Source organism: Rhinoderma darwinii, unplaced genomic scaffold (genome assembly GCF_050947455.1).
Source record: "Rhinoderma darwinii isolate aRhiDar2 unplaced genomic scaffold, aRhiDar2.hap1 Scaffold_980, whole genome shotgun sequence".
NCBI lineage: Eukaryota > Metazoa > Chordata > Amphibia > Anura > Rhinodermatidae > Rhinoderma > Rhinoderma darwinii.
In genome coordinates, this window is record NW_027464554.1 from 58,833 (window position 1) to 74,979 (window position 16,147).

The 16,147-nt window shown below is 41.8% G+C and overlaps 56 pseudogenes; all 56 read left to right on the forward strand.

The window, feature by feature from the left end:
- Window positions 1-116: 116 nt before the first annotated feature.
- LOC142734768 (5S ribosomal RNA) lies at window positions 117-235 on the forward strand (annotated as a pseudogene).
- Window positions 236-302: 67 nt separating this feature from the next.
- Window positions 303-421, forward strand: LOC142734767 (5S ribosomal RNA; annotated as a pseudogene).
- A 625-nt stretch (window positions 422-1,046) lies between these two features.
- On the forward strand, window positions 1,047-1,165 carry LOC142734831 (5S ribosomal RNA; annotated as a pseudogene).
- A 67-nt stretch (window positions 1,166-1,232) lies between these two features.
- Window positions 1,233-1,351, forward strand: LOC142734813 (5S ribosomal RNA; annotated as a pseudogene).
- A 67-nt stretch (window positions 1,352-1,418) lies between these two features.
- Window positions 1,419-1,537, forward strand: LOC142734817 (5S ribosomal RNA; annotated as a pseudogene).
- Window positions 1,538-1,604: 67 nt separating this feature from the next.
- LOC142734807 (5S ribosomal RNA) lies at window positions 1,605-1,723 on the forward strand (annotated as a pseudogene).
- Window positions 1,724-1,790: 67 nt separating this feature from the next.
- LOC142734623 (5S ribosomal RNA) lies at window positions 1,791-1,909 on the forward strand (annotated as a pseudogene).
- Window positions 1,910-1,976: 67 nt separating this feature from the next.
- On the forward strand, window positions 1,977-2,095 carry LOC142734776 (5S ribosomal RNA; annotated as a pseudogene).
- A 67-nt stretch (window positions 2,096-2,162) lies between these two features.
- LOC142734811 (5S ribosomal RNA) lies at window positions 2,163-2,281 on the forward strand (annotated as a pseudogene).
- A 67-nt stretch (window positions 2,282-2,348) lies between these two features.
- Window positions 2,349-2,467, forward strand: LOC142734832 (5S ribosomal RNA; annotated as a pseudogene).
- Window positions 2,468-2,720: 253 nt separating this feature from the next.
- On the forward strand, window positions 2,721-2,839 carry LOC142734658 (5S ribosomal RNA; annotated as a pseudogene).
- A 67-nt stretch (window positions 2,840-2,906) lies between these two features.
- Window positions 2,907-3,025, forward strand: LOC142734731 (5S ribosomal RNA; annotated as a pseudogene).
- Window positions 3,026-3,092: 67 nt separating this feature from the next.
- Window positions 3,093-3,211, forward strand: LOC142734481 (5S ribosomal RNA; annotated as a pseudogene).
- A 67-nt stretch (window positions 3,212-3,278) lies between these two features.
- On the forward strand, window positions 3,279-3,397 carry LOC142734532 (5S ribosomal RNA; annotated as a pseudogene).
- A 67-nt stretch (window positions 3,398-3,464) lies between these two features.
- Window positions 3,465-3,583, forward strand: LOC142734575 (5S ribosomal RNA; annotated as a pseudogene).
- A 67-nt stretch (window positions 3,584-3,650) lies between these two features.
- On the forward strand, window positions 3,651-3,769 carry LOC142734483 (5S ribosomal RNA; annotated as a pseudogene).
- Window positions 3,770-3,836: 67 nt separating this feature from the next.
- LOC142734533 (5S ribosomal RNA) lies at window positions 3,837-3,955 on the forward strand (annotated as a pseudogene).
- A 67-nt stretch (window positions 3,956-4,022) lies between these two features.
- LOC142734488 (5S ribosomal RNA) lies at window positions 4,023-4,141 on the forward strand (annotated as a pseudogene).
- A 67-nt stretch (window positions 4,142-4,208) lies between these two features.
- Window positions 4,209-4,327, forward strand: LOC142734620 (5S ribosomal RNA; annotated as a pseudogene).
- Window positions 4,328-4,394: 67 nt separating this feature from the next.
- LOC142734568 (5S ribosomal RNA) lies at window positions 4,395-4,513 on the forward strand (annotated as a pseudogene).
- Window positions 4,514-4,580: 67 nt separating this feature from the next.
- On the forward strand, window positions 4,581-4,699 carry LOC142734833 (5S ribosomal RNA; annotated as a pseudogene).
- Window positions 4,700-4,766: 67 nt separating this feature from the next.
- On the forward strand, window positions 4,767-4,885 carry LOC142734834 (5S ribosomal RNA; annotated as a pseudogene).
- Window positions 4,886-4,952: 67 nt separating this feature from the next.
- LOC142734793 (5S ribosomal RNA) lies at window positions 4,953-5,071 on the forward strand (annotated as a pseudogene).
- Window positions 5,072-5,138: 67 nt separating this feature from the next.
- Window positions 5,139-5,257, forward strand: LOC142734746 (5S ribosomal RNA; annotated as a pseudogene).
- A 67-nt stretch (window positions 5,258-5,324) lies between these two features.
- LOC142734550 (5S ribosomal RNA) lies at window positions 5,325-5,443 on the forward strand (annotated as a pseudogene).
- Window positions 5,444-5,510: 67 nt separating this feature from the next.
- Window positions 5,511-5,629, forward strand: LOC142734660 (5S ribosomal RNA; annotated as a pseudogene).
- Window positions 5,630-5,696: 67 nt separating this feature from the next.
- LOC142734836 (5S ribosomal RNA) lies at window positions 5,697-5,815 on the forward strand (annotated as a pseudogene).
- Window positions 5,816-5,882: 67 nt separating this feature from the next.
- LOC142734678 (5S ribosomal RNA) lies at window positions 5,883-6,001 on the forward strand (annotated as a pseudogene).
- A 4,269-nt stretch (window positions 6,002-10,270) lies between these two features.
- LOC142734760 (5S ribosomal RNA) lies at window positions 10,271-10,389 on the forward strand (annotated as a pseudogene).
- Window positions 10,390-10,828: 439 nt separating this feature from the next.
- On the forward strand, window positions 10,829-10,947 carry LOC142734564 (5S ribosomal RNA; annotated as a pseudogene).
- A 67-nt stretch (window positions 10,948-11,014) lies between these two features.
- On the forward strand, window positions 11,015-11,133 carry LOC142734524 (5S ribosomal RNA; annotated as a pseudogene).
- Window positions 11,134-11,200: 67 nt separating this feature from the next.
- On the forward strand, window positions 11,201-11,319 carry LOC142734650 (5S ribosomal RNA; annotated as a pseudogene).
- Window positions 11,320-11,383: 64 nt separating this feature from the next.
- LOC142734553 (5S ribosomal RNA) lies at window positions 11,384-11,502 on the forward strand (annotated as a pseudogene).
- A 56-nt stretch (window positions 11,503-11,558) lies between these two features.
- LOC142734701 (5S ribosomal RNA) lies at window positions 11,559-11,677 on the forward strand (annotated as a pseudogene).
- Window positions 11,678-11,744: 67 nt separating this feature from the next.
- Window positions 11,745-11,863, forward strand: LOC142734507 (5S ribosomal RNA; annotated as a pseudogene).
- Window positions 11,864-11,930: 67 nt separating this feature from the next.
- Window positions 11,931-12,049, forward strand: LOC142734474 (5S ribosomal RNA; annotated as a pseudogene).
- Window positions 12,050-12,302: 253 nt separating this feature from the next.
- On the forward strand, window positions 12,303-12,421 carry LOC142734810 (5S ribosomal RNA; annotated as a pseudogene).
- A 67-nt stretch (window positions 12,422-12,488) lies between these two features.
- Window positions 12,489-12,607, forward strand: LOC142734837 (5S ribosomal RNA; annotated as a pseudogene).
- Window positions 12,608-12,674: 67 nt separating this feature from the next.
- LOC142734682 (5S ribosomal RNA) lies at window positions 12,675-12,793 on the forward strand (annotated as a pseudogene).
- Window positions 12,794-12,860: 67 nt separating this feature from the next.
- LOC142734685 (5S ribosomal RNA) lies at window positions 12,861-12,979 on the forward strand (annotated as a pseudogene).
- A 67-nt stretch (window positions 12,980-13,046) lies between these two features.
- LOC142734677 (5S ribosomal RNA) lies at window positions 13,047-13,165 on the forward strand (annotated as a pseudogene).
- A 67-nt stretch (window positions 13,166-13,232) lies between these two features.
- LOC142734551 (5S ribosomal RNA) lies at window positions 13,233-13,351 on the forward strand (annotated as a pseudogene).
- A 67-nt stretch (window positions 13,352-13,418) lies between these two features.
- Window positions 13,419-13,537, forward strand: LOC142734780 (5S ribosomal RNA; annotated as a pseudogene).
- A 67-nt stretch (window positions 13,538-13,604) lies between these two features.
- LOC142734825 (5S ribosomal RNA) lies at window positions 13,605-13,723 on the forward strand (annotated as a pseudogene).
- Window positions 13,724-13,790: 67 nt separating this feature from the next.
- Window positions 13,791-13,909, forward strand: LOC142734823 (5S ribosomal RNA; annotated as a pseudogene).
- Window positions 13,910-13,976: 67 nt separating this feature from the next.
- On the forward strand, window positions 13,977-14,095 carry LOC142734537 (5S ribosomal RNA; annotated as a pseudogene).
- Window positions 14,096-14,162: 67 nt separating this feature from the next.
- LOC142734774 (5S ribosomal RNA) lies at window positions 14,163-14,281 on the forward strand (annotated as a pseudogene).
- Window positions 14,282-14,348: 67 nt separating this feature from the next.
- LOC142734679 (5S ribosomal RNA) lies at window positions 14,349-14,467 on the forward strand (annotated as a pseudogene).
- A 67-nt stretch (window positions 14,468-14,534) lies between these two features.
- On the forward strand, window positions 14,535-14,653 carry LOC142734517 (5S ribosomal RNA; annotated as a pseudogene).
- A 67-nt stretch (window positions 14,654-14,720) lies between these two features.
- LOC142734708 (5S ribosomal RNA) lies at window positions 14,721-14,839 on the forward strand (annotated as a pseudogene).
- Window positions 14,840-14,906: 67 nt separating this feature from the next.
- Window positions 14,907-15,025, forward strand: LOC142734769 (5S ribosomal RNA; annotated as a pseudogene).
- Window positions 15,026-15,092: 67 nt separating this feature from the next.
- On the forward strand, window positions 15,093-15,211 carry LOC142734476 (5S ribosomal RNA; annotated as a pseudogene).
- A 67-nt stretch (window positions 15,212-15,278) lies between these two features.
- Window positions 15,279-15,397, forward strand: LOC142734592 (5S ribosomal RNA; annotated as a pseudogene).
- A 70-nt stretch (window positions 15,398-15,467) lies between these two features.
- LOC142734610 (5S ribosomal RNA) lies at window positions 15,468-15,586 on the forward strand (annotated as a pseudogene).
- A 67-nt stretch (window positions 15,587-15,653) lies between these two features.
- On the forward strand, window positions 15,654-15,772 carry LOC142734752 (5S ribosomal RNA; annotated as a pseudogene).
- A 67-nt stretch (window positions 15,773-15,839) lies between these two features.
- On the forward strand, window positions 15,840-15,958 carry LOC142734454 (5S ribosomal RNA; annotated as a pseudogene).
- Window positions 15,959-16,147: the final 189 nt, after the last annotated feature.

Sequence of the window (16,147 nt, forward strand, 5' to 3'; positions counted from 1 at the left end):
GCTAGTACCAGTGTGGGAGACTGTCTGGGAATCCGTGGTGCGTTTGACTTTTTATTATGTCGTTTAGATTTTGTTTCACAATCGATTAAAAAGGACTATGGATTAAAGCATTTAATGCCAATGGCCATTCTAAGCTGAATGTGCCTGCTCTCGTTAGATCGCAGAAGTTACACAGCTTAACGCCTCGCTAGTACTAGTGTGGGAGACTGTCTGGGAATCCGTGGTGCGGTTGACTTTTTATTATGTCGTTTAGATTTTGTTTCACAATAGATTAAATAGGACTATGGATTAAAGCATTTAACGTCAATGGCCATTCTAAGCTGAATGTCCCTGCTCTCGTCAGATCGCAGAAGTTGCACAGCTTAAGGCCTCGCTAGTACAAGTGTGGGAGACTGTCTGGGAATCCGTGGTGCGGTTGACTTTTTATTATGTTGTTTAGATTTTGTTTCACAATAGATTAAATAGGACTATGGATTAAGGCTTTTAATGTCAATGGCCATTCTAAGCTGAATGTGCCTGCTATCGTCAGATCACAGAAGTTACACAGTTTATGGCCTTGCTAGTACCAGTGTGGGAGACTGTCTGGGAATCAGTGGTGCGGTTGACTTTTTATTATGTCGTTTAGATTTTGTTTCACAATCGATTAAAAAGGACTATGGATTAAAGCATTTAATGTCAATGGCCATTCTAAGCTGAATGTGCCTGCTCTCGTTAGATCTCTGAAGTTACACAGCTTAACGCCTCGCTAGTACTAGTGTGGGAGACTGTCTGGGAATCCGTGGTGCAGTTGACTTTTTATTATGTCGTTTAGATTTTGTTTCACAATAGATTAAATAGGACTATGGATTAAAGCATTTAACGTCAATGGCAATTCTAAGCTGAATGTCCCTGCTCTCGTCAGATCGCAGAAGTTGCACAGCTTAAGGCCTCGCTATTACAAGTGTGGGAGACTGTCTGGGAATCCGTGGTGCGGTTGACTTTTTATTATGTCGTTTAGATTTTGTTTCACAATCGATTAAAAAGTACTATGGATTAAAGCATTTAATGTCAATGGCCATTCTAAGCTGAATGTGCCTGCTCTCGTCAGATCGCAGAAGTTACACAGCTTAAGGCCTCGCTAGTACCAGTGTGGGAGACTGTCTGGGAATCCGTGGTGCGGTTGACTTTTTATTATGTCGTTTAGATTTTGTTTCACAATAGATTAAATAGGACTATGGATTAAAGCATTTAACGTCAATGGCCATTCTAAGCTGAATGTGCCTGCTCTGGTCAGAATGCAGAAGTTACACAGCTTAAGGCCTCGCTAGTACCAGTGTGGGAGACTGTCTGGGAATCCGTGGTGCGGTTGAATTTTTATTATGTCGTTTAGATTTTGTTTCACAATCGATTAAAAAGGACTATGGATTAAAGCCTTTAATGTCAATGGCCATTCTAAGCTGAATGTCCCTTCTCTCGTCAGATCGCAGAAGTTACACAGCTTAAGGCCTCCTTAGTACCAGTGTGGGAGACTGTCTGGGAATCCGTGGTGCGGTTGACTTTTTATTATGTTGTTTAGATTTTGTTTCACAATAGATTAAATAGGACTATGGATTAAGGCTTTTAATGTCAAAGGCCATTCTAAGCTGAATGTGCCTGCTCTCGTCAGATCGCAGAAGTTACACAGCTTAAGGCCTCGCTAGTACCAGTGTGGGAGACTGTCTGGGAATCCGTGGTGTGGTTGAAATTTTATTATGTCGTTTAGATTTTGTTTCACAATCGATTAAAAAGGACTATGGATTAAAGCATTTAATGTCAATGGCCATTCTAAGCTGAATGTCCCTGCTCTCGTCAGGTCGCAGAAATTACACAGTTTAAGGCCTCGCTAGTACCAGTGTGGGAGACTGTCTGGGAATCCGTGGTGCGGTTGACTTTTTATTATGTCGTTTAGATTTTGTTTCACAATCGATTAAAAAGGACTATGGATTAAAGCTTTTAAGGTCAATGGCAATTCTAAGCTGAATGTGCCTGCTCTCGTCAGATCACAGAAGTTACACAGCTTAAGGCCTCGCTAGTACCAGTGTGGGAGACTGTCTGGGAATCCGTGGTGCGGTTGAATTTTTATTATGTCGTTTAGATTTTGTTTCACAATCGATTAAAAAGGACTATGGATTAAAGCCTTTAATGTCAATGGCCAGTCTAAGCTGAATGTCCCTGCTCTCGTCAGATCGCAGAAGTTACACAGCTTAAGGCCTCCCTAGTACCAGTGTGGGAGACTGTCTGGGAATCCGTGGCGCGGTTGACTTTTTATTATGTTGTTTAGATTTTGTTTCACAATAGATTAAATAGGACTATGGATTAAGGCTTTTAATGTCAATGGCCATTCTAAGCTGAATGTGCCTGCTCTCGTCAGATCGCAGAAGTTACACAGCTTAAGGCCTCGCTAGTACCAGTGTGGGAGACTGTCTGGGAATCCGTGGTGCGGTTGACTTTTTATTATGTCGTTTAGATTTTGTTTCACAATCGATTAAAAAGGACTATGGATTAAAGCATTTAATGTCAATGGCCATTCTAAGCTGAATGTGCCTGCTCTAGTTAGGTCGCAGAAGTTACACAGCTTAACGCCTTGCTAGTACCAGTGTGGGAGACTGTCTGGGAATCCGTGGTGCGGTTGACTTTTTATTATGTCGTTTAGATTTTGTTTCACAATAGATTAAATAGGACTATGGATGAAAGCATATAACGACAATGGCCATTCTAAGCTGAATGTGCCTGCTCTCGTCAGATCGCAGAAGTTACACAGCTTAAGGCCTCGCTAGTACCAGTGTGGGAGACTGTCTGGGAATCCGTGGTGCGGTTACCTTTTTATTATGTCGTTTGGATTTTGTTTCACAATCGATTAAAAAGGACTATGGATTAAAGCATTTAGTGTCAATGGGCATTCTAAGCTGAATGTGCCTGCTCTCGTCAGATCGCTGAAGTTACACAGCTTAAGGCCTCACTAGTACCAGTGTGGGAGACTGTCTGGGAATCCGTGGTGCGGTTGACTTTTCATTATGTCGTTTAGATTTTGTTTCACAATCGATTAAAAAGGACTATGGATTAAAGCATTTAATGTCAATGGCCATTCTAAGCTGAATGTGCCTGCTCTCGTCAGATCGCAGAAGTTACACAGCTTAAGACCTCGCTAGTACTAGTGTGGGAGACTGTCTGGGAATCCGTGGTGCGGTTGACTTTTTATTATGTCGTTTAGATTTTGTTTCACAATCGATTAAAAAGGACTATGGATTAAAGCATTTAATGTCAATGGCCATTCTAAGCTGAATGTGCCTGCTCTCGTCAGATCGCAGAAGTTACACAGCTTAAGGCCTCGCTAGTACCAGTGTGGGAGACTGTCTGGGAATCCGTGGTGCGGTTAACTTTTTATTATGTCGTTAAGATTTTGTTTCACAATAGATTAAATAGGACTATGGATTAAAGCATTTAACGTCAATGGCCATTCTAAGCTGAATGTGCCTGCTCTCGTCAGATCGCTGAAGTTACACAGCTTAAGGCCTCACTAGTACCAGTGTGGGAGACTGTCTGGGAATCCGTGGTGCGGTTGACTTTTCATTATGTCGTTTAGATTTTGTTTCACAATCGATTAAAAAGGACTATGGATTAAAGCATTTAATGTCAATGGCCATTCTAAGCTGAATGTGCCTGCTCTCGTCAGATCGCAGAAGTTACACAGCTTAAGACCTCGCTAGTACTAGTGTGGGAGACTGTCTGGGAATCCGTGGTGCGGTTGACTTTTTATTATGTCGTTTAGATTTTGTTTCACAATCGATTAAAAAGGACTATGGATTAAAGCATTTAATGTCAATGGCCATTCTAAGCTGAATGTGCCTGCTCTCGTCAGATCGCAGAAGTTACACAGCTTAAGGCCTCGCTAGTACCAGTGTGGGAGACTGTCTGGGAATCCGTGGTGCGGTTAACTTTTTATTATGTCGTTAAGATTTTGTTTCACAATAGATTAAATAGGACTATGGATTAAAGCATTTAACGTCAATGGCCATTCTAAGCTGAATGTGCCTGCTCTCGTCAGATCGCAGAAGTTACCCAGCTTAAGGCCTCGCTAGTACCAGTGTGGGAGACTGTCTGGGAATCCGTGGTGCGGTTGACTTTTTATTATGTCGTTTAGATTTTGTTTCACAATCGATTAAATAGGACTATGGATTAAAGCATTTAATGTCAATGGCCATTCTAAGCTGAATGTGCCTGCTCTGGTCAGAACGCAGAAGTTACACAGCTTAAGGCCTCGCTAGTACCAGTGTGGGAGACTGTCTGGGAATCTGTGGTGCGGTTGACTTTTTATTATGTCGTTTAGATTTTGTTTCACAATAGATTAAATAGGACTATGGATTAAAGCATTTAACGTCAATGGCCATTCTAAGCTGAATGTGCCTGCTCTCGTCAGATCGCAGAAATTACACAGCTTAAGGCCTCGCTAGTACCAGTGTGGGAGACTGTCTGGGAATCCGTGGTGCGGTTGACTTTTTATTATGTCGTTTAGATTTTGTTTCACAATCGATTAAAAAGGACTATGGATTAAAGCATTTATTGTCAATGGCCATTCTAAGCTGAATGTGCCTGCTCTCGTCAGATCGCAGAAGTTACACAGCTTAAGGCCTCGCTAGTACCAGTGTGGGAGACTGTCTGGGAATCCGTGGTGCGGTTGACTTTTTATTATGTCGTTTAGATTTTGTTTCACAATAGATTAAATAGGACTATGGATTAAAGCATTTAACGTCAATGGCCATTCTAAGCTGAATGTGCCTGCTCTCGTCAGATCGCAGAAGTTACACAGCTTAAGGCCTCGCTAGTACCAGTGTGGGAGACTGTCTGGGAATCCGTGGTGCGGTTGACTTTATATTATGTCGTTTAGATTTTGTTTCACAATAGATTAAATAGGACTATGGATTAAAGCATTTAACGTCAATGGCCATTCTATGCTGAATGTGCCTGCTCTGGTCAGAACGCAGAAATTACACAGCTTAAGGCCTCGCTAGTACCAGTGTGGGAGACTGTCTGGGAATCCGTGGTGCGGTTGAATTTTTATTATGTCGTTTAGATTTTGTTTCACAATCGATTAAAAAGGACTATGGATTAAAGCCTTTAATGTCAATGGCCATTCTAAGCTGAATGTCCCTGCTCTCGTTAGATCGCAGAAGTTACACAGCTTAACGCCTCGCTAGTACCAGTGTGGGAGACTGTCTGGGAATCCGTGGTGCGGTTGACTTTTTATTATGTCGTTTAGATTTTGTTTCACAATAGATTAAATAGGACTATGGATTAAAGCATTTAACGTCAATGGCCATTCTAAGCTGAATGTGCCTGCTCTCGTCAGATCGCAGAAGTTACACAGCTTAAGGCCTCGCTAGTACCAGTGTGGGAGACTGTCTGGGAATCCGTGGTGCGGTTGAATTTTTATTATGTCGTTTAGATTTTGTTTCACAATCGATTAAAAAGGACTATGGATTAAAGTATTTTATGTCAATGACCATTCTAAGCTGAATGTCCCTGCTCTCGTCAGATCGCAGAAGTTACACAGCTTAAGGCCTCGCTAGTACCAGTGTGGGAAACTGTCTGGGAATCCGTGGTGCGGTTGACTTTTTATTATGTCGTTTAGATTTTGTTTCACAATCGATTAAAAAGGACTATGGATTAAAGCATTTAATGTCAATGGCCATTCTAAGCTGAATGTGCCTGCTCTCGTCAGATCGCAGAAGTTACACAGCTTAAGGCCTCGCTAGTACCAGTGTGGGAGACTGTCTGGGAATCCGTGGTGCGGTTGACTTTTTATTATGTCGTTTCGATTTTGTTTCACAATCGATTAAAAAGGACTATGGATTAAAGCATTTAATGTCAATGGCCATTCTAAGCTGAATGTGCCTCCTCTCGTCAGATCGCAGAAGTTACACAGCTTAAGGCCTCGCTAGTACCAGTGTGGGAGACTGTCTGGGAATCCGTGGTGCGGTTGACTTTTTATTATGTCGTTTAGATTTTGTTTCACAATCGATTAAAAAGGACTATGGATTAAAGCATTTAATGTCAATGGCCATTCTTAGCTGAATGTGCCTGCTCTCGTCAGATCGCAGAAGTTACACAGCTTAACCCCTTAAGGACGCAGCCTAGTTTGGGCCTTAAGGCTCAGAGGCCATTTTTCAAATCTGACATATTTCACTTTATGTGGTAATAACGTCGGAATGCTTAAACCTATCTAAGCGATTCTGAGATTGTTTTCTCGTGACACATTGGGCTTCATGTTCGTGGTAAAATTTGGTCGATATATTCAGTCTTTATTTGTGAAAAATTGCAAAATTTAGAGAAAATTTACAAAAAATAGCATTTTTCAGAATTTAAATGCATCTGCTTGAAAAACAGACGGTTATACCACCCAAAATAGTTACTAGTTCACATTTCCCATATGTCTACTTTAGATTGGCATCGTTTTTTGAACATTATTTTATTTTTCTTGGACGTTACAAGGCTTAGAACATAAACAGCAATTTCTCATATTCTTAAGAAAATTTCAAAAGCCTTTTTTTGAAGGTACCAGTTCAGTTCTGAAGTGGATTTGAGGGGCCTATGTATTAGAAACCCCCATAAAACACCCCATTTTAAAAACTAGACCCCTCAAAGTATTCAAAACGGCATATAGAAAGTTTTTTAACCCTTCAGGCATTTCACAGGAATTAAAGCAAAGTGGAAATGAAATTTTCAAATTTCATTTTTTCTGCTGAATTTCAATTTTATTCAATTTTTTTCGTGTAACACTGAAGGTTTTACCAGAGAAACACTACTAAATATGTATTGTCCAGATTCTGCAGTTTTTAGAAATGTCCCACATGTGGCTCTAGTGCGCTCGTGGACTAAAACACAAGCCCCAGCAGCAAAGAAGCACCTAGTGCATTTTGAGGCCTCTTTTTTATTAGAATATATTTTAGGCAGCATGCCAGATTTGAAGAGGCGTTGAGGTATCAAAACAATGGAAACCCACCAGAAGTGACCCCATTTTGGAAATTACACCCCTCAAGGAATTAATTTATGGTTTTTGTTATGATTTTGACCGCACAGTTTTTTCACAGCACCTATTTGAATTGGGTTGTGAAATGAAGAAAATGATATTTTTTCCAATAAGATGTCATTTTTGATCAAAATTTCTTATTTTCACAAGGAACAACATATCCAATTTTGTTGCCCAATTTGTCCTTAGTGCGGCAATACCCCATTTGTGGTGATAAACTGCCGTTTGGGCCCATGGGAGGGCTCAGAAGAAAAGGACCACCATTTGGCCTACTGGAGCTTTTCTGGTGCTAAGTCATGTATGCAGAAGCCCCTGAGGTACCAGTAGAGTTGAAACCCCCGAGAAGTGACCCCATTTTAAAAACTACACCCCTTAAGACATTCATCTAGAGGTGTTGTGAGCATTTTGACCCCACAGGTACTGTGTAAAAGATAATGCGCAGCAGATGGTGCAGTGTGAGATTTGCAATTTTATACATATATATGCCATTTCAGTGTCCAATATATTGTGCCCAGCATGCGCCACCGGAGATATACACCCCTTAAATTGTAATGTGGGTTCTCCTGGGTACGGCAATACCCTACATGTGGCTGTTATCAGCTGCCTGGGCATACGGCAGGGCTCAGAAGGGAAAAATGAGGGGGGTAAGCTGTGCGGAGTGCATCAGGGTAAATTAAAAATCAAGGGATGTATGATACATTTTAAAACAATCTTTTATACAGAGCCCTGGTTTTTCGGGACACGTGTCACATTGGTATAATATGTCCTCCCTTATCCCCCTCTTATAGCAGACTCTGCACCTCTTTTGACTCTTTCCCTTTCCACCGGTTTGGGGAACTTCTCCTGGAAAGTGTTGCCCTGGTACGATGCGTGTGGCCTCGCTTCCAGAAGTACTGGGTGCCCCCCCCTTCCTGGTCCCTAAAGATTAGATCTTGAAATTCCAGGAAAGTTCCCCTCTGGCCTGCACATCGACGTAGCACGTACGCATTGTACAAAGCCATCTGTATGATGTGCACGGCCAGCTTCTTATATCACACCGCATGGCATTGTAGGGCTTCAGGACTTGATTTGACAAGTCCATCCCTCCCATGTACCTATTGTAGTCCAGGATGCAGTCTGGTTTGGGGGTGGCCTTTCCTTCATATATCCTAAACCTGTAGGTATACCCTGATGCACTCTCGCAGCTTATACATCTTCACGCCATACCTTGGCCTCTTACCCGGCAGGTACTGGCGGAATTGAACCCTCCCTTTAAAATGTACCAGGGACTCATCAATAGAAATACACTTCTCGGGGGTGTATGTTTGGGAAAACAGGGCACTGGAACGGTCTAATAGGGGTCTCCGTTTATACAAACGGTCAAAACTGGGGTCATCTCGGGGTGGGCACAGCTCATTATCAGTATAATGTGAGAAGCGAAGTATTGCCTCATTTATTTATTTTTTTAGGTTCCAGTTCAGTTCTGAAGTTGCTTTGAGGGGCCCATATATTATAAACCCCTATCAAACACCCCATTTTAGAAACTAGACCCCTCAAAGTATTCACAACAGCATTTAGAAAGTTTATGAACCCTTTAGGTGTTTCACAGAAATTTAGAGCAAAGTAGAGGTGAAATTTACTTTTTTTTTTTTGTCAGAAAATCCTCTTTATACCATTTTTTTTCTATAACACAAAAGGATTTATCAGAGAAACGCAACTTAATACGTATTGCCCAGATTCTGCAGTTTTGAGAAATATCCCACATGTGGCCCTAGTGCGGTAATGGACTGAAGCACCGGCCTCCGAAGCAAAGGAGCACCTAGTGGATTTTGAGCCCTCTTTTTAATTAGGCACCATGTCCGGTTTGAAGAGGTCTTGTGGTGCCAAAACATTGGAAACCCCCCAAAAGTGACCCCATTTTGGAAACTAGACCCCTTGAGGAATCCATTGTAGTTTTCTTGGGGTGCATGCGACTTTTTGATCAGTTTTTATTCTATTTTTAGGTGGCGTGGTGACTAATAAACAGCAATTCTACTATTGTTTTTTTATTCTTTTTTTTTTACAGCGTTCACCGTGCGCTATAAATGACATATTCACTTTATTCTGCGTGGCGATACGATTACGGCGATACCAGATGTTTATAGTTTTTTTTTATGTCTTATGGCGTTTGCACAATAAAATACGTTTTGTAAAAAATCATTCACTTTTGGTGTTACCTTATTCTAAGAGCCATAACGTTTTTATTTTTCAATCAATAAAGCCGTGCGAGGACTTATTTTTTGCGTAACGAACTCTAGTTTTGATCAGTGCCATTTTTCGGTACATGCGACTTTTTGATCTCTTTTTATTCCATTTTTTGGGAGGTGAAGTGACCAAACAATTGTGATTGTGGTACGGTTTATTAATATTTTTTTTTACGGCGTTCACCGTGCGGGATACATAACAAAATAATTTTGTAGTTCAGGCCGTTACGGACGTGGCGATACCAATTATGTATAGTTTATTTGTTTGTTTATATATTTTTATTAATAATAAAGGACTGATAAGGTAAAAAGTGGGACTTTTACTTTTATTACTTTTATTTTCTTATTTTTACACATCTTTTTTTAACTTTTTTTTTACTTTATTACTTTGTCCCACTAGGGGACTTGAGGGCAGGAGGCCCTGATCGCTATTCTAATACACTGCACTACATGCGTAGTGCAGTGTATTAGAACTGTCAGCTACTCACTGACAGCAAGCATAGTGGGTCCTGACGTTGTCAGGACCCACTAGGCTTCCGTCTATGGCATAGCCGGACGCCATTGTTTGGTGTCCGGTTGCCATAGTCACCATCGCCGGCCGCTATCGCGTAGCAGGCCGGCGATGGCGGATTAACCCCTAAGAAGCCGCGATCGCTATTGAACGCGGCTTCTGAGGGGTTAATCGGCGGGGGAGCTCCGCGATCGGTCCCGGCACATTGAGCAGTGATAGTCTGCTGACGGAAACAGCAGCTATCACAGCTCATGAACGCGCCCCGCGCGAACGGCGCCGTGTTTACTCCATGACCTACTATTAGGTCACTGAGCGCGAACGCTACAGTTAGCATGACCTAATAGTAGGTCATGGAGCGTTAAGGGGTTAAGGCCTCGCTAGTACCAGTGTGGGAGACTGTCTGGGAATCCGTGGTGCGGTTGACTTTTTATTATGTCGTTTAGATTTTGTTTCACAATAGATTAAATAGGACTATGGATTAAAGCATTTAACGTCAATGGCCATTCTTAGCTGAATGTGCCTGCTCTGGTCAGAACGCAGAAGTTACACAGCTTAAGGCCTCGCTAGTACCAATGTGGGAGACTGTCTGGGAATCCGTGGTGCGGTTGAATTTTTATTATGTCGTTTAGATTTTGTTTCACAATCGATTAAAAAGGACTATGGATTAAAGCCTTTAATGTCAATGGCCATTCTAAGCTGGATGTCCCTGCTCTCGTTAGATCGCAGAAGTTACACAGCTTAACGCCTCGCTAGTACCAGTGTGGGAGACTGTCTGGGAATCCGTGGTGCGGTTGAATTTTTATTATGTCGTTTAGATTTTGTTTCACAATCGATTAAAAAGGACTATGGATTAAAGCATTTTATGTCAATGGCCATTCTAAGCTGAATGTCCCTGCTCTCGTCAGATCGCAGAAGTTACACAGCATAAGGACTTGCTAGTACCAGTGTGGGAGATTGTCTGGGAATCCGTGGTGCGGTTGACTTTTTATCATGTCGTTTAGATTTTGTTTCACAATCGATTAAAAAGGACTATGGATTAAAGCATTTAATGTCAATGGCCATTCTAAGCTGAATGTGCCTGCTCTCGTCAGATCGCAGAAGTTACACAGCTTAAGGCCTCGCTAGTACTAGTGTGGGAGACTGTCTGGGAATCCGTGGTGCGGATGACTTTTTATTATGTCGTTTAGATTTTGTTTCACAATCGATTAAAAAGGACTATGGATTAAAGCATTTAATGTCAATGGCCATTCTAAGCTGAATGTGCCTGCTCTCGTCAGATCGCAGAAGTTACACAGCTTATGGCCTCGCTAGTACCAGTGTGGGAGACTGTCTGGGAATCCGTGGTGCGGTTGACTTTTTATTATGTCGTTTAGATTTTGTTTCACAATCGATTAAAAAGGACTATGGATTAAAGCATTTAATGTTAATCGCCATTCTAAGCTGAATGTGCCTGCTCTCGTTAGATCGCAGAAGTTACACAGCTTAACGCCTCGCTAGTACCAGTGTGGGAGACTGTCTGGGAATCCGTGGTGCGGTTGACTTTTTATTATGTTTCGATTTTGTTTCACAATAGATTAAATAGGACTATGGATTAAAGCATTTAACGTCAATGGCCATTCTAAGCTGAATGTGCCTGCTCTGGTCAGAACGCAGAAGTTACACAGCTTAAGGCCTCGCTAGTACCAGTGTGGGAGACTGTCTGGGAATCCGTGGTGCGGTTGACTTTTTATTATGTTGTTTCACAATAGATTAAATAGGACTATGGATTAAAGCATTTAACGTCAATGGCCATTCTAAGCTGAATGTGCCTGCTCTGGTCAGAACGCAGAAGTTACACAGCTTAAGGCCTCGCTAGTACCAGTGTGGGAGACTGTCTGGGAATCCGTGGTGCGGTTGAGTTTTTATTATGTCGTTTAGATTTTGTTTCACAATCGATTAAAAAGGACTATGGATTAAAGCATTTAATGTCAATGGCCATTCTAAGCTGAATGTCCCTGCTCTCGTCAGATCGCAGAAGTTACACGGCTTAAGGCCTCGCTAGTACCAGTGTGGGAGACTGTCTGGGAATCCGTGGTGCGGTTGACTTTTTATTATGTCGTTTAGATTTTGTTTCACAATCGATTAAAAAAGACTATGGATTAAAGCATTTAATGTCAATGGCCATTCTAAGCTGAATGTCCCTGCTCTCGTCAGATCGCAGAAGTTACACAGCTTAAGGCCTCGCTAGTACCAGTGTGGGAGACTGTCTGGGAATCCGTGGTGCGGTTGACTTTTTATTATGTTGGTTAGATTTTGTTTCACAATAGATTAAATAGGACTATGGATTAAGGCTTTTAATGTCAATGGCCATTCTAAGCTGAATGTGACTGCTCTCGTCAGATCGCAGAAGTTACACAGCTTAAGTCCTCGCTAGTTCCAGTGTGGGAGACTGTCTGGGAATCTGTGGTGCGGTTGACTTTTTATTATGTCGTTTAGATTTTGTTTCACAATCGATTAAAAAGGACTATCGATTAAAGCATTTAATGTCAATGGCCATTCTAAGCTGAATGTGCCTGCTCTCGTTAGATCGCTGAAGTTACACAGCTTAACGCCTCGCTAGTACCTGTATGGGAGACTGTCTGGGAATCCGTGGTGCGGTTGACTTTTTATTATGTCGTTTAGATTTTGTTTCACAATCGATTAAAAAGGACTATGGATTAAAGCATTTAATGTCAATGGCCATTCTAAGCTGAATGTGCCTGCTCTCGTCAGATCGCAGAAGTTACACAGCTTAAGGCCTCGCTAGTACCAGTGTGGGAGACTGTCTGGGAATCCGTGGTGCGGTTGACTTATTATTATGTTGTTTAGATTTTGTTTCACAATCGATTAAAAAGGACTATGGATTAAAGCATTTAACGTCAATGGCCATTCTAAGCTGAATGTGCCTGCTCTCGTTAGATCGCAGAAGTTACACAGCTTAACGCCTCGCTAGTACCAGTGTGGGAGACTGTCTGGGAATCCGTGGTGCGGTTGACTTTTTATTATGTCGTTTAGATTTTGTTTCACAATCGATTAAAAAGGACTATGGATTAAAACATTTAATGTCAATGGCCATTCTAAGCTGAATGTGCCTGCTCTCGTTAGATCGCAGAAGTTACACAGCTTAACGCCTCGCTAGTACCAGTGTGGGAGACTGTCTGGGAATCCGTGGTGCGGTTGACTTTTTATTATGTCGTTTAGATTTTGTTTCACAATCGATTAAAAAGGACTATGGATTAAAGCATTTAATGTCAATGGCCATTCTAAGCTGAATGTGCCTGCTCTCGTCAGATCGCAGAAGTTACACAGCTTAAGGCCTCGCTAGTACCAGTGTGGGAGACTGTCTGGGAATCCGTGGTGCGGTTGACTTATTATTATGTTGTTTAGATTTTGTTTCACAATCGATTAAAAAGGACTATGGATTAAAGCATTTAACGTCAATGGCCATTCTAAGCTGAATGTGCCTGCTCTGGTCAGAACGCAGAAGTTACACAGCTTAAGGCCTCGCTAGTACCAGTGTGGGAGACTGTCTGGGAATCCGTGGTGCGGTTGACTTTTTATTATGTCGTTTAGATTTTGTTTCACAATAGATTAAATAGGACTATGGATTAAAGCATTTAACGTCAATGGCCATTCTAAGCTGAATGTGCCTTCTCTCGTCAGAACGCAGAAGTTACACAGCTTAAGGCCTCGCTAGTACCAGTGTGGGAGACTGTTTGGGAATCCGTGGTGCGGTTGAATTTTTATTATGTCGTTTAGATTTTGTTTCACAATCGATTAAAAAGGACTATGGATTAAAGCATTTAATGTCAATGGCCATTCTAAGCTGGATGTCCCTGCTATCGTCAGATCTCAGAAGTTACACAGCTTAAGGCCTCGCTAGTACCAGTGTGGGAGACTGTCTGGGAATCCGTGGTGCGGTTGACTTTTTATTATGTCGTTTAGATTTTGTTTCACAATCGATTAAAAAGGACTATGGATTAAAGCATTTAATGTCAATGGCCATTCTAAGCTGAATGTCCCTGCTCTCGTTAGATCGCAGAAGTTACACAGCTTAACGCCTCGCTAGTACCAGTGTGGGAGACTGTCTGGGAATCCGTGGTACGGTTGACTTTTTATTATGTCGTTTAGATTTTGTTTCACAATAGATTAAATAGGACTATGGATTAAAGCATTTAACGTCAATGGCCATTCTAAGCTGAATGTGCCTGCTCTCGTCAGATCGCAGAAGTTACACAGCTTAAGGCCTCGCTAGTACCAGTGTGGGAGACTGTCTGGGAATCCGTGGTGCGGTTGAATTTTTATTATGTCGTTTAGATTTTGTTTCACAATCGATTAAAAAGGACTATGGATTAAAGCATTTTATGTCAATGGCCATTCTAAGCTGAATGTCCCTGCTCTCGTCAGATCGCAGAAGTTACACAGCCTAAGGCATCGCTAGTACCAGTGTGGGAGACTGTCTGGGAATCCGTGGTGCGGTTGACTATTTATTATGTCGTTTAGATTTTGTTTCACAATCGATTAAAAAGGACTATGGATTAAAGCATTTACTGTCAATGGCCATTCTAAGCTGAATGTGCCTGCTCTCGTTAGATCGCAGAAGTTACACAGCTTAACGCCTCGCTAGTACCAGTGTGGGAGACTGTCTGGGAATCCGTGGTGCGGTTGACTTTTTATTATGTCGTTTAGATTTTTTTTCACAATAGATTAAATAGGACTATGGATTAAAGCATTTAACGTCAATGGCCATTCTAAGCTGAATGTGCCTGCTCTCGTCAGAACGCAGAAGTTACACAGCTTAAGGCCTCGCTAGTACCAGTGTGGGAGACTGTCTGGGAACCCGTGGTGCGGTTGAATTTTTATTATGTCGTTTAGATTTTGTTTCACAATCGATTAAAAAGTACTATGGATTAAAGCATTTAATATCAATGGCCATTCTAAGCTGAATGTGCCTGCTCTCGTCAGATCGCATAAGTTACACAGCTTAAGGCCTCGCTAGTACCAGTGTGGGAGACTGTCTGGGAATCCGTGGTGCGGTTGACTTTTTATTATGTCGTTTAGATTTTGTTTCACAATAGATTAAATAGGACTATGGATTAAAGCATTTAACGTCAATGGCAATTCTAAGCTGAATGTGCCTGCTCTGGTCAGAACGCAGAAGTTACACAGCTTAAGGCCTCGCTAGTACCAGTGTGGGAGACTGTCTGGGAATCCGTGGTGCGGTTGAATTTTTATTATGTCGTTTAGATTTTGTTTCACAATCGATTAAAAAGGACTATGGATTAAAGCCTTTCATGTCAATGGCCATTCTAAGCTGAATGTCCCTGCTCTCGTCAGATCGCAGAAGTTACACAGCTTAAGGCCTCGCTAGTACCAGTGTGGGAGACTGTCTGGGAATCCGTGGTGCGGTTGACTTTTTATTATGTTGTTTAGATTTTGTTTCACAATAGATTAAATAGGACTATGGATTAAGGCTTTTAATGTCAATGGTCATTCTAAGCTGAATGTGCCTGCTCTCGTCAGAACGCAGAAGTTACACAGCTTAAGGCCTCGCTAGTACCAGTGTGGGAGACTGTCTGGGAATCCGTGGTGCGGTTGACTTTTTATTATGTCGTTTAGATTTTGTTTCACAATCGATTAAAAAGCACTATGGATTAAAGCATTTTTTGATGTCAATGGCCATTCTAAGCTGAATGTGCCTGCTCTCGTCAGATCGCAGAAGTTTCACAGCTTAAGGCCTCGCTAGTACCAGTGTGGGAGACTGTCTGGGAATCCGTGGTGCGGTTGACTTTTTATTATGTCGTTTAGATTTTGTTTCACAATCGATTAAAAAGGACTATGGATTAAAGCCTTTAATGTCAATGGCCATTCTAAGCTGAATGTCCCTGCTCTCGTCAGATCGCAGAAGTTACACAGCTTAAGGCCTCCTTAGTACCAGTGTGGGAGACTGTCTGGGAATCCGTGGTGAGGTTGACTTTTTATTATGTTGTTTAGATTTTGTTTCACAATAGATTAAATAGGACTATGGATTAAGGCTTTTAATGTCAAAGGCCATTCTAAGCTGAATGTGCCTGCTCTCGTCAGATCGCAGAAGTTACACAGCTTAAGGCCTCGCTAGTACCAGTGTGGGAGACTGTCTGGGAATCCGTGGTGCGTTTGACTTTTTATTATGTCGTTTAGATTTTGTTTCACAATCGATTAAAAAGGACTATGGATTAAAGCATTTAATGTCAATGGCCATTCTAAGCTGAATGTGCCTGCGCTCGTTAGATCGCAGAAGTTACACAGCTTAACGCCTCGCTAGTACCAGTGTGGGAGACTGTCTGGGAATCCGTGGTGCGGTTGACTTTT